Source organism: Belonocnema kinseyi, chromosome 2 (assembly GCF_010883055.1).
Source record: "Belonocnema kinseyi isolate 2016_QV_RU_SX_M_011 chromosome 2, B_treatae_v1, whole genome shotgun sequence".
In the NCBI taxonomy this organism is placed as follows: Eukaryota; Metazoa; Arthropoda; class Insecta; order Hymenoptera; family Cynipidae; genus Belonocnema; species Belonocnema kinseyi.
This window is the reverse complement of record NC_046658.1, coordinates 177,648,117-177,658,661: the sequence shown is the minus strand read 5'-3', so window position 1 is coordinate 177,658,661 and position 10,545 is coordinate 177,648,117.

The window sequence follows — 10,545 nt, the reverse complement described above, 5'->3', positions numbered from 1 at the left end:
TATTTAGAAAATATGTCAGTTAAATTTTTCGATCAGACAAAAATTCAGAAAGTTTGAGCTTTTTCAAAATTTGAATAAAATTTGTTTATGAGTATTAGAAATTTTTGTGCAATTTTCTGATACACGTGAAAAAGAATTGAAAATTATTCTAATGACCTTTTTAAATTCGATTAAACTTCAAAAAGTTATATGCTTTTCACCATTTTGAAAATTTTCTAAAAAAGGAAAAACAAATTTTTTAATAGGTTAGAAAAGATCAATCCAAATTTCTGCTAGATAAAAAATAAATGTTTTTCGAAACTATTATCATGAAATTTTTTAATTAGAAAAAATTTCCAAAAAGTTGAATCATTTTCAAAACTATGCAATGTTTATTTTGTAAGAGATCCATAAGTTTAAAACGTTATTTTTAGTAGATTTTAAAAAGATTTACAAATCTGTCATCACATGATAAGCTTTTTTTAGATATAAGCCGCATTATATATTACGTATTATACGTATTATATATTTTATAAGGATTTACAATATTTTATTAATTTCAAATACAAAAGGTTTTGCAAAGATTTCAAAGATTTCATAAGAATTTCATAAAATTTTGAAATCCCAATATTTCAAAAACGGTACAGTACACCAGGCTTGAAAAATTTCAAAACATTTGAAAGATTTTAAAGTATTTCAAATTTGTTTAGAAGATTTTTAACGATATTATTTAAATTGTTCTATATAGTAAAAAATAATAATTTTTAAGTCTCGATATTTGTGATCTGATCAAATCGGATTCAAATATAACTTTCGGTTGGATAGCTCGTGTTAAATAATTTAAACAGTGCTTTTTTTACCTTTTGGATTGAAAATTCATCTTTCTCATTCAAAGAGTAACTTTTTGCTAAAATTAGTATTTTTCGTCGGAATTCAACAGTTTTGAATAGAAAATTCTTCCTTTTGAATTAAAAATTAATCTTTTTATTATCAAGAGTCATATTTCTTATTTAAAAACAAACTTTTTATTAAAATACATCTATTTTGTCTTAAATTAAACTGTTTTTAAATAGAAAATTCGTCTATTCGGATCGAAAATTTATTCTTTTTGATCTAAAAGTCATCTTTCTTATTTAAAGATGTAATTTACTTTTAAAAATTGAACTGTCTTAAAAAAATATACGTCTCTTTGGCTTTAAAATTCATCTTTGCAAGTTAAAAGTTCAACTATTTTATTAAATAAGTAATCTTTTTTCGTAAAAAATTCGTTGTTCAGCATTGAAAATTCATCTTTTTTGGTAACCAACACATCTTTCCTACTTAATAATGCAATTTTTGGTTGAAAATTTTCCTTTGCGCGTTAAAAATTATCCTATTTTGTTTAAAAAAATTATCCTATTCACTAAAAGTTAATTTTTTTTAAATTCGCGCTTTGGGATTTAAAATTCATCTTTCTTATTTAGAATTTAATTTTTCTGTTAAAAATTCGACTGTCTTTGAAGAGTAGTCTTTTTCGCTTCAAAGTTCAACTATTTAAATTTTAGGTAAAGTACAACCTCTTTTTGTTGAAAAATTCGAACATTTTGTGGAAAACTCATCTTTTCAAGTTAAAAATTTTGCCCGTCAAAAATTAGACTATTTTGTTAGAAAATTATTCTTTTGTCCAAAATGATACTATTATGAAAATAAAATTCATCCTTTTGAATTGAGAATAATTCTTTTTTGGTCAAAAAGACATCTTTTTTCTTAAAACGAACTTTTTTGTTGCAAATTCAACAGTCTTATTAAAAAACCGTCTTCCTGACTTAAAAAATTTCCAAATATTATTGCTGTACTTTTAGTATTTTTTTCCGGTTGAAAAGTGTACTATTTGGTGGAAAATTCAATTCTTATGTTGCCAAATGACGTCTTTTTTCGTATTATATTAAACTGTTTTAGTAGAAATTTATTTTTTGATTAAATTCAACTGATTTTGATTCAATACTAAAACTACTTGATTTAGAATTACCTTTTTGTAGAAAGGAAGCCTTTTTTATTGAAAATTCAAGGTGTTTTGTTGAAAAATCATCTTCTGAGCTTGATATTACCCAAAATTACCACCGAAGTTAATGATATTATGCAATTTTTTTTTGCTAATTGCATTGACCATACACAAGTATTGATTTTAATTTAAACAAAAAGATCAATACGAAAACATATTGATTTTTCACTACTAAACATTTTATTTTTTAACTAAGAAGATTAAATTTCTCTCAAAAAATGAATTTTCAGAAAAATTTGAACCAAGAAAGATTTTATTTTATAATTCTCAACAGTAAAATATGATTTTTCAACAAATAAGTTTATTTTAAGCCAGATAGTTGAATCTTATAAAAAAATGAATCATCATGCTAAAAAGACAAATTTTCAACAAAACACGTTCAATATTTAATAAAAAAAGGATTAGTTTTTCACAAAAAAGTTAAATTTAAATCAAGTGGTTGAATTTTTAATCAAAAAAGATTTTAATAATTAATCAAAATGAATTGAATTCAACCAAAAGGATAAATGGCTAGCAAAACAGTTTAATTTTCTTCAAGAAAAAAGTCATTGAACAAAACAATAAATGAATTTTGAACCCAATAGTAGACTTTTCAATCGCAAACATGAATTTTCGACAAAAAATTTAATTACTAAATAGGAAAAATGTTTGCTACGAAAAAAAGTTATATCCCATACAGAAAGAAGTTTTTTCGACGAAAAAAAGTTATTTTTGAAACAAAACAGTTGAACAGCTGAACAGTTGAACTTGAAAAAATGTATTTTGAACCAAACAGGTAAATTTTTAGAGAAAAAAGAATGAGCTTTGAAAAAATCCAAACAGTTGAATTTTTAAGCCAACAAACACGAATATGTTTTACAGGCAGTTCAATTTTCAACAAAAAAGTTCATTTCTAAATAAGAGTGATGAATCTTTGACAAAAAAAGATAAACAGTTAAATTTCTGACGAAAAATATCAATTTTTACGAAAAATTCATTTTGAAATAAGAAATATAACTTTTTGTCCAAAAAATATAAATTTTCAATCCAAAAATACAAATTTCATATTCAAAACAGTTTAACTTCCGACGAAAAATATTAATTTTTACAAAAAGTTTATTTTTAAATAAGAAATATACATTTTTTACCAAAAAAAAGATGAATTTTCACAAATAAAGAAATGAATGAATAAATTAGAACCTATTCATGTTGCGAGAAAAAAAGACAGAAACCAAGTCGTGATACCTGCTATCGAAAAAACGCACAATGAGTAAGTCACTGGTTGTCATCATCATTAGAACACATATATTTTACTTAATTATTTAAAGTTTATTATTTAATTTTTATTTATACGTATACATTTTGTTTCTACCCTCTAATGAAACTCCTTTTCCGTGAGAGTTCAGATTAGCTAGGTCTCGGTGAGAAAGTCGACTGACTTCGAAACATGTTGATCCCTAATAGAGTGAAACCCTTCAATAGCCCTCCCTTCTATAGCCCTTCCGAGAATTGACGCCGCGCTGCATGCTGGTGTAACAGGAGCTGCGCGGGGTGCGCGGGATCTGCGGTTATCACTCTGGCGCGCACTCAGCCTTGAACAAACAAAAGCGGATCGGGCTATAATGAGGCAGTTTCCACCCAGCGTCAGCCCCAAAATCGTCGCTATAGAAGAGTTTCACTGTAGTTATTAAAAAGACGCAGAAAGAATAAGGGAAAAGTGAAAGTTTGCTTTAAGTTGACTTTTTCCTTTTTTCCATTTTTTATCTTTTGTAATACTCAATACTCTGTAGAGTAATGAAGCTGGCAAGAATGCAAGACTTTGGTCGAGATCGTTATCTATTCATTTGATATGAATGATTCGCTACGGTATCGAGCACGAATCGAAACATGTGCGGAGGAACACTTTAAATGCGGTCCAGTAACATTTAGCTTTGCACATTCATAGTCGGCAAAGTCATCGGGGAAAATAATTACAATCAGCCGAATAGGGCTCCTACTCTGGAACTCCCTGCATTCCGGAATCCACTTGAAATCTGCATTCGCGGTTCGCCGATTTCGCACAAAATCCTAGCCATCGTTATTATACTTGGTTCTGTTATTATTACTTTAACGACGACGTTGTCACGTCAAAGGCTGAAGCGATTCTTGTTGGATCCACTCGATCAGTGCAGTAATCTGTCACATGCACAGAGAAATAATCGGACCTATTCTTTAATGAACACGCGTATTTAATACAGAGGAGTGAATGAGTGTTATTTGACAGAATTCTTTTCATCTCTTGTATTTCCCGTTTTCGTTCGAGAAAAATCATTAATTTTAGTATTGATAACGTAGAATCTCGACTCGGGAAGAAAAAATAAATTAAGAACTTCAAACTCGACTGTCGAAAAACGGGCTGAACTCGGGAGGTGGTTTTCTGCAGTTTTCCTCTCCCCTGGCCCAACTTCCAGGCCAAAGGCGAGTAATTCTGATAAAGTCGGTTGCTGTGGCGGGTTATCACTGGTTGTGATTATATTCATACAGTGATTCTAAATCCACCCCAAAAAGCAACTTAACCCAAAATTCTCTCAAAAAAAGGAAAATGATTTTTCATTAAAATAGTAGATTAATAGGGAAATAAATACTTTTAAATGCAATTAATATAAATACCATATTAAATACGATTTGAAACACCAGATCGTTAATTTTTTAAATTATAAACGACAAAATTTCTAATCAAAAATGAAATTGTGAAATTTTCAGAATAGACAAAATATCTTTTACCAACAAAAAAATTTCAACAAAAAGTTAAATTTCAAACCACAGCAGTGAATCTTTAAAATATATGAATTTTTATCGAACTTGTTCAACTTTTAACCAAAGAGTAAAATTCTCAACTAAAAAAGATGAATTCTTTAACAAAAAATTCCCCCGAAAAGATGAAGTTTCCAGGATATGTATATATATATTTTTTTCAACAGATTTGCTGAATTTTAAAGCCAAAATCAAATTTTATTTGAAAAATATTTAAAGTTTTTACCAGAAAATAAATCCTTGAATAGAATAGATCAATATTCAACAAAAAAAAAAGTTTCAAACCAAAAATATAAAAGTCAAATTTTCACTTTCAAAAATTAGTTTTTAACCAGTGAAATTAAACTTTTTAAATAGTTACATTAAAACAAAGAAAGCGAATTTTTAACCAAATAGTTGAATCGTCAATCATAAAGATCAATTTTATAACAAAAAAGAAGAATTTTCAATAAAATACATGAATTTTCTACTAAATAGTAAAATCTCCATTTCGCACATCATAGATTTTAAACCAGAAATGAAATGGATAAATATTCAGATAAGAAATTTCTTTCTTTTTTCTTAACACGAATTTTCAACAAAATACATCCATTTTCAACCAAATTGTTCAATTTTGAATCCAGGAAGAAATATTATTAACAAAACGGTAGAATTTTCAATCCTAAAATAAGATTTTTCTTACAAAAAATCCAATTTCAATTCTTTACCAACTTGTTGAATCCTAAATCAAACAAGATTAATTTAGAATAAAAAACTTAAATTTTTAAACAGAAGGGATACATTTTGAACAAAGAAGATTAATTTCTCAAAAAGAAAGACAAATTTTTAACAAAATGTTCCCTTTTCAACCGAAAAATGTATTTTTTTAACCAAAAATGAAATTTTTGAATTTTCAGTTTAAAAAATTAATTTTCAACCGAAAAAATTTAACTTTTGATTCAGTTGAATTAAAACAAAGTAAACGATTTGTTAAATAAATATTTAAATCCTTAATCAAAAACATGATTTATAAACAAATCAGATTAATTTTCTAACAAAAAAGAAACATTCTCAATAAAATACATGAATTTTTCACTAAATAGTAGAATTTTCAAATCGGGCAGGATAAATTTTAAACCCAAAATAAAATAGATACATTTTCAGATAAGATAATTAATTTTGATAAAAAATATGAATTTTTAACAAAATAAATCAATTTCCAAATTTACTGTTGCATTTCAAATCCAAAAATAAATGATATTAACAAAACGGTTGAATTATTTATCCAAAAATATAACTTTTCTAACAACAACCAAAAATAATTATTTTCCACCAAAAAAGACCAATTTGGATCAAAATATACATGAATCCTAAAATACAAAAGATCAATTTTGAACAAACAATATTAATATTAATATATTATATTAATATATTATAATACATAAATAATATTAATATATTATTTTATTATACAATATAAATATAAACAATATTAAAATTAATTTCCAACCAATAAACTTAAACTTTTGAAGCAGTTAAATTAAAACAAAGATAAACAATTTTTAATCAAATATTTAAATCCTTAACCAGAAAGATGAGTCATGATAAAAAAAATTAATTTTCTAATTAAAAAAACGAATTTTGAACAAAATACATCAATTTGCAACTGAATTGCTCAATTTTAAATCCATAAGGAAATGTTATTTATACAAGATTATATTTATAATTTAAACATATAATTTTTTTTAATTATTTTTTTACTGAGAATTTCAACTATTTAAAAAAATGTTGGAAACCTTAATCAAACTAGAGAATTCAGAACCAGAAAGCTTAATTTTGAAAAAGGATGAATTTTCAACCGACAAGAATTATTTTCTACCAAAGAAAACACTTTTAACCAGTTGAATTAAAAACAAAAAAGCAAATTTGTAACCAATTACTAGTTAAATCCTCAACCAAACAGATAAATTTTAAACGAATAAGATTAATTTTATAACTAATAAGACAAATATTTAACAAAATACTTTAATTTTGTATTAAATAATAGAATATTTAATTCGTACAGGATAAATTTCAAACAAAAAATGAAACAGATGAATTTTCAAATAAAACATTAATTTTTATTAAAAAATCCGAATATGCAACCAAAAAAAACCAAATTTTCAACAACGAAAATGGTAAAAAAATGAATTTTTCGAAAATAGTACAAATAGTTAAAATTTCAATAAAAACGATGAATTTTTCTTCAGAAAGGTTAATGTTTTACCAAAAAGTTATGACATTTTCTACTAAAAATAAGAATGTTTAACACAAAGAGATAATTTTCAAATAAAGAGTTAATTTTACACCAAATTGTTGAATTTTCGACTAAATAATTAGATTTTCAACCAAGCAGTTGAATTTTGAACCAAATAGATCAATTTTTTTATAAATAGGGGAAATTTCAATTTTTAAAAGAGCTAGTTCAATTTTAACCCACAAAGATCAATTTGCAATCAAATGGTAAAATTTTCAAAAAAATAAATAAAAATAACACCAAGCGAGAACAGATGCATTTTCAAATAGATAGTTGAATTCGTAATCGAAAAGGGTAGTTTTTTAAAGAGGAAGTTTGTTTTTCAACAAATAATTAAATTTTATGTAAAAAGAGATGGATTTATAGTCCAAAAGAACGAATTTTCTATCCGAAAAGAAGAATATTTAACAAAATAGTAGAATTTTCGACCGAATAATGAAATTCATAACCAAAGGAGACTAATTCTAACACAAAAAATATAATAAAGACTTTTCAAATGAAAGGGATTGAGTTTTAGCTTAAAATAGTAGACACTCTGAATACTAGAAGAGCCCTTGCCCTAATGTAGAATTATAATCTCGTCAGAGGACTACTTTCAATAATTCTTATTTTTGTTTAATAATTTATAATATACCAAGTTTTGTAAGAAAACGTATATCAAAGTAGAGTATGCCGGAAATTAGTGGATGAGAATGGAGTTCAGGAAATGAAACGGACGAAGGTGAACGAAGAGTGTTCCGTCGTGCTCAGAGGAACTAAACTTTATAAATAGGAAAGGCGAACAGAGACGACATTACTACCAAAAAAAAGACAACACGAAGATCAGCCAAGGAATGTTAACTGAAAGTGCCGTCACTATAATTTCAAACCCCTATTCACAGTTTTATCCTCTTTTTATTTTTCTTAGAGCCAGAACATACTGTTTCCAGTATAAAAACTCCAAAAATTAATTTGAATTATATCCTTTCTTCCAGAATTTACGAAACTTCGATCAAATTGCATCAATTGAGAAATCTTATACTTTTCCATCAGTAGATTCTAATTATCTAGATGACTTATCTATCAAATTTTGTCCACAAAGATCTTGTATCAAGTTCTACATTCCACAATTTTTGAAATTTGCATTCTATTCTATCCATCCAAAAATCTTATACTTTTTTGTCAAGAGACTCTCATTAAATCTCTTTCATTTTTTTGTCTAAAACAAAACTTATATCATTATCCTATTTGCCAAAATTTTGATAAAATTCCTCGCATCGAGAAATCTTATACTATTCTATCAACAGATTTTCATTAAAATTTAAATCAATCTCATTGACAGAAGACTTGTATCAATTTTTCTCTATTAAGTCATATCCACAAAGTAACTTGAATCATCTTATCCACAAATATCTCTTATCAAGTTCTATCTTCCACAATTTTGGAAATTTTCATCATATTCTCTTTCTCGAAAAATCGTATACCTTTCTATCAAAATATTTTCATTAAACCTCTAATATTTATATTTAAAAGATTCTAATTAAAATTCTAATTAATCTCATTGCCATAAGACATGTGTCAAATCCTGTTTTTTTTTTTAAATCTTGAACGATTTTATTTAACTCTATTCGTCTAGAAATCTTAGACTTTCCATCAAAAATTTCCTTTAAAAATTCCACCAATTCTTATCCACGATAAACTTATATCTTATCCAATCTTCCACCATTTCAGCAATTTCTATCAAATTTTTTCCATCGAGAAATTTCTTACTTTTATGTCAACAAATAATTATTAAACCCTTATCAAATTTTATCCAGAAAGAACTTGAGTCACAATGTCTTTCACAAATTTGGAAATTTTGATTATATTCTGTCCACACTGAAAAAATAGTTGAACCAACTATGCAGTTTATAAGATATGATACTGCTATTATGTTAGTTGGGACAACCACTTAATTAGTTGCTGGTACTAACTGAATAGTTAGCGCAACTAATAAAATTGTTAGATGAACTAATAAAATAGCAGTCTCAACTAATAAAGTAGCAGTACCATATCTTACTAACTTAATAGTTGGCTCAACCAACAATTTTTTTCATTGCATTAAGAAATCCTATACTTTTCTGTCAACAGTTAAAAAAAATAATTAAAAAAAAATCATATCCAACGAAAAATCTTATACTTTTCTACCAAAATTTCCTTATTTCATAAGATCGTATAGAGGTTTAATAACAATATCTTGGTAGAAAAGTAAAAGATTTTTCCGAGAAGTTTAATCTTATACAAATCTTTAATGTTCTAGAAAATTGGGTTTTGATACAAGTATAATGCAGATAACATTCACAGATTTTTAATAAAAAACTGACTGTAGAAAAAGTTCAATATTTTACAACGGGCAGAATTTGATAAACAATTTTAGAGACTTAAAGACGTAGAATTTATTAGATACAATTGTGGAAGGAATAAGTTTTGATAAAGTCTCAATTAGAAAATGTTTATAAAAAACTATAAGGTGTAAAACGCCAACATAACATCTAATTGTTCAAAAGTTGTGAATCTTCTTTGAAATGTTTGAAATATGATTTTCCTTTGATTAAAAATTTCAATTTCCGGGAAAAACACTAACATGATGCATAATTTTTACTATATTCTGAATCTTGTTCAAATTATAATAATTGTTTATTTAAAATACTAATTTCCGGTGTAACACTAACAACCTATAGTTGTTGAAATATTGTAAATATCCTGCGAAATGTAACGATTTTTGTTCAAAATAACAGACTTTCGGTGAAAAACGTTAATAAACCGTAAAACTTCTCAAAAATTGCTACTCCTGTTATAAGCAATATTATTTTTTTCATAAAATACCAAATTTTGCGGTAAAACGCTAACAGTTAAAAATTTTCAAGAACGAGGAAATTTAAAAATCTAATGATTAGTGTTTAAAAATGTCAACGTTCGTGAAAAAACGCTAGCAAGACCAAAAGATATAAATTGTTAAAGAAATTTTAAGCTTTGAATTATAATAATTTTTTGAGAAAAATACCTATTTTCGATGTAAAACAGTAACATAACCTGAAATTGTTGAAAATTGGGAATCTTGACGATAATTTTTGTTAAAAATGTCTATTTTATGGTGAAAAAAGTAACTTTATTCAAATAAAAAATCAAATTAAATTAATCGCAGGTTTTAAAAAAGAGGAAACTAGATAAAATTCTCAAATTTGGAAGGAAGTCGGGTGGAGGAAGGGAAAAATAGAGCAAAGGGGAAATAGGGCACGGACTGTTATCGAAGATCGTTTTACTGCATAAATACACTTTCTGGTAAAAATATTAAAAAAATATAATTTCTTTATAGAATAATAAGAAAGTCACAAAATTTAAGTCCAATATTTGAGATATTAATATTTTTTAACATTCTAGCATTTTATACTTCTTTAAACTATTGTAATTAAAAAAAAATTCTTTGGATTTTTAGCAAAAAAATGCCTGATACTGTGAT